The 4217-nt window shown below is 36.5% G+C and overlaps 1 pseudogene; it reads left to right on the top strand.

Annotated features, from left to right (window-relative positions):
- The first annotated feature begins 1123 nt into the window (after positions 1-1123).
- Positions 1124-2023, top strand: LOC121417573 (annotated as a pseudogene).
- Positions 2024-4217: the final 2194 nt, after the last annotated feature.

Below are 4217 nucleotides of genomic sequence, written 5' to 3'. Positions count from 1 at the left end.
AAGACTACGGAAAAGTATTAATACGAACATCCGGATGGAGAGAGAAGTACAGGTTCAGAATGTCACAGGTAATTTGATAGACTTATAGACTCCCATATTATTAAGTGTAACATTAAGGTCATTACTCTTAACATTTTACAGCACTAAGTCAATTGCAGCAAAATACACAACTTTAAAAAAATACCAAACTGCAATCCTCAAAATCATCACCACCATGAGAGAGATTAGATCAGTCAAAATTGAGGTTTTTTGTATTATTATTTACGATATAGGTCGCTCTTTGTCCCAGCCTGAAAGAGATGTAAAACACAGTGTAAAAATGTCTTCTTGTCTCCCGACCACAACCAAAGGCTACGAACAGAAACAACGTGAGCTAGATGAGATGAGGAAAGAGCTGAAGGAGAAACGGGACATGTTAGAGGAAACAAAAAAAAAAAAAAGATAGTTGAATCGAAACTAAATGCCGTTTCAAATTCATCACGCAAGCATCTTCAAACGATCAACGATAGTATAAAATTGATATTGGGAGATACGCGTTTAAAGTTAGATGTTAAAGAATTGGAACATATGAAATTGATTTGTGAGATAAACAAGGAGGCCGATAAGAAAATACAAGTCATAAATGAAAGGCGACAAAAAGATATTGGATATCATGAAGTCGAGATAGAACGGGAACGGAAAATAAGCAAAGACAAAAAAGCCAAATTGTCATCGTGCTTATCAGAAACAAATGAAATCAGCAAAATAGTTTCAGAGAAGATAAGAAATCTTACTAGTAAGATTCAGCATGCAATAAAGAACATTGAATCAACCATCACACGTATAAACCAACATGATGAAACATTGGTGAATGAAGGTCCTCAAGTACTTGCATCTATTGATGAAAATTTAAGTTTGAATGTTCATCAAGATGTTAGCGACTGTCTTGACCGAATACAGAGTGAAGTTGAGAGAGTGAAGTTTGTAGAGGGGGAAGTAGGTGGAGAATACTATGGTAGAATTGATGGGTATATCGATAAATGGGAACTTGTCAAGTCAATCTACATTCCATCGAATATTAAGAGGCCTTGTGTGCGTGGTTTGTTCAGCAAAGATGAGATATGTGTGCAAAACGCAATTAACGATGACTTGTATATTACAAACATCAACACTCAACACACAGAAAAAGTCATTGATGAAGGTGTGCGGATTACATCATGTGCGCCCATAGACAGTAACGTAATAGTATGTGGTAAGATGAGAAGTGGTTGCACGGGTGACAGGTTGGATAGATTCATCACTCTCTATGACAGACAATGGAAGGTGATTAAAGACATCAGCATACCAAGGAATGGATACACTGACTGTGTGTTTATTGATGTTGACAGGGATGGGAGGATCCTCGCTGCTCAGGTCGGTCAGTCTAATATCTACGTCATCAATCCTGCTGATGATAAGATAGTAAAAACTATTACGATGCAGGGTAAGAAGGTGCGGGGTCGCCGGGTGAGATACAAGCCTTGTCATCAAGTGATGTCGTAGTGAAGACAGGTTACAATACATACACTGTCATCTCAGGATCAGGAGAAGAGAAGGCTGTCATACACTGTAATGAGAGGTGTGCCCCACAGTGTCGCGTTGACAAACTGACAGACACACTCTACATCGCGTACAGGGATAGAGCGCGTATGACCTACGCGGCAGTGGATCAGGTTTCACGTGATGGTATCATCCAAGCAAGGAGGATCGTGGAATACGTGAAATTAGATCGCACTAAAACCATGGTCACATTTGTTCTACGGCGGCCGTACGGCGAGTCGAAAACAGCCGTTTTATCAATTTTGATTCAAACCACCTATATGTAGTTGGACAATTTTTTTTAAAACGGCTGTTTTCAACTCGCCGTACGGCCGCCGTAGAACAAATGTGACCATGGCATGACCATGCTGACGGGATCAGCCCTTGTCTCGTTACTCCTTCTGGTAACCTTCTAGGATGTGATGGAGAAAAACTTCTTCTCTACAAGATGACATTCATCTTGTAAATCATCAAGACTATCAAAGGAATGATATCGGATTTGTAAGAGAAATATAGACCAGAGATTTGTTTTCACATTTACTTCCATTTCAATTTACGCCCTTCTAGCTCTATATGTACGTGACTACATATCCGTATACACATGGTCATGGTGTGTATAATGTTGTATCAATCCATATCAAATAGAAAGTTGTCGCTAATATTCATCAGTCTAGATTTAGGTCTGTAATGAATGCCCTCAAATCCAGATGAATAGTTTACTCGTAACCTGAACAAAATAAATGCAAAATGTGTTAGCGAATTGCCTACTTGAACCAGATGGTTATTTTAGAAAGTCTTTTAGAATGGCTGAATTCAGTGTTGAACGTGAAAAAAAAACGATTTCTGTGAACTGAACCCGATCATTTACCAAAAGACATTTCGTTCAATTTCATTCCATTTTATTCTCCTAATAGTGATCGGGTTATTCCTCGATTAAAATTGCTCTCAGCTTTTAAGTTATTTGATTCGAAGTAATTAATCAGGACCCCATTTTATAAAACTGTTGACTATGATAGCAACTTTTGCTAGAATGTCAACTACTATGACGAGAATTACGATTCTGCTTCCTGATTGGCTCATCCTATGAAATTTGATATTCAAACTGGAGTTGTTATCATAGCCAGGTTTTATGAAATGGTACCCTGGTTGATTTAATTTTTTTCTCATTATGTGGTAAAAAAAAGCGGGAAGGGGCCAAAATGGTATGAAATTGAAGTTTCCTATTGTATACAATCCCCCCTCGTGAAGTTAGATTGAAATAAGATAAAATCTCGTAAATAATGGTGTTCAATAGGGTCCTTCCTTAGTCTGTATTCATATGACAATATAAAGGGAAAGGGATAATGTTTCCCGTATATTTATTTTTTCGCCAATTTAATATTTTCTAGTCATGTATAAACAAATAGGTAAGGCTTTTCTCAATGTGATATAGCACACGGTATATTCATCATATTCCTGGAAGTATTGCATCATATTACTTATTTCAATCAGTTCATTTTTCTTCGCTTGTACAACTTTTACTTTATCCTCATATCGCTTAATATTTTCAACATATATTACTGATATAATTGTTTCCCCACATGACTTATATCATCTTTTACATTGGCTACCTGACAATGAAATCTAAAATAACAAACATATGGAATCGAAACACATGTTTTTTGGGTTATTTGTATTGACGTACTGTAATGAGGTGTTTGGACCCACTACGTTCAGTAATGATTGTAGAAATCATTAAATTAATTTCGTTGTAAAGATCATATAAAATTAAAACATCCGATAGTCCAGCGCACCGTGCTGTAAAAATAAGACAGGAATATATATCACAGATAATTAGGTAATTTGTCGAAATAACTACACATAATGTAGCTTTCGCTCGTGGTTTCATGTTAATATGATATTTAATTCGATTCAATCCATTTGTTTATTTCGTTTCCATTTTAAATCGTGTTTAGTGTGTAAACAGGAAGTGTATGCCAGAGGCATTAGCTAAAATGAATATTCTAAAGATCAAAATGGTTGCATTCTTCTGATCATAATCGATTCACATTGTAGTTATCCTTGTACATCTACCCCTCCCCCCCCCCCTCTTTCTCTCTTTTAACCGCTAAATTAGCGGCGCTCACGGTACTGTATAATACGACACGCGTATCAATGATGCTACAACGAGTTGTATATACATCGTTATTATCTAAGGTGTATTGTTTTAATGTATATTATAGGAGTATAACACTATCGAATTTATTCTTACAACAATCAACTTTGTACAGGTTGAGTTTAGCTAGGGTTATGTTCTATTTCAACTATCAATTCCATTGCTCGTTATTGTCAATATAGAATAGGTTATTAAAAATTCGTTCCTGAAATGGTATGGGAGAGGGCGCTATAATTATTTCAACATTTTCTTCAAGCGGTATATCAGATCAAACGACTTAAGGTGATTTTGATTGCCTGAGCGCTATTACTATGAGAACTGTCGAATGAAACGCTCGACAACGCAAGCGTGCTAACGGTAGATTAAGAGGTGACTGTGATGGTAAATTTACCTGTAAAAACTCAAGTATTGTTGACTATTTTATTTTGTCCCCTGAAATAATATGCAGACTAGCCACCTTTGAAATACTGGATTTTGAACCGCTATTTTCTGATGCACACAACCT

This window comes from Lytechinus variegatus, chromosome 6, assembly GCF_018143015.1.
Source record: "Lytechinus variegatus isolate NC3 chromosome 6, Lvar_3.0, whole genome shotgun sequence".
In the NCBI taxonomy this organism is placed as follows: domain Eukaryota; kingdom Metazoa; phylum Echinodermata; class Echinoidea; order Temnopleuroida; family Toxopneustidae; genus Lytechinus; species Lytechinus variegatus.
This window is presented reverse-complemented; position numbering and strand designations above follow the sequence as displayed.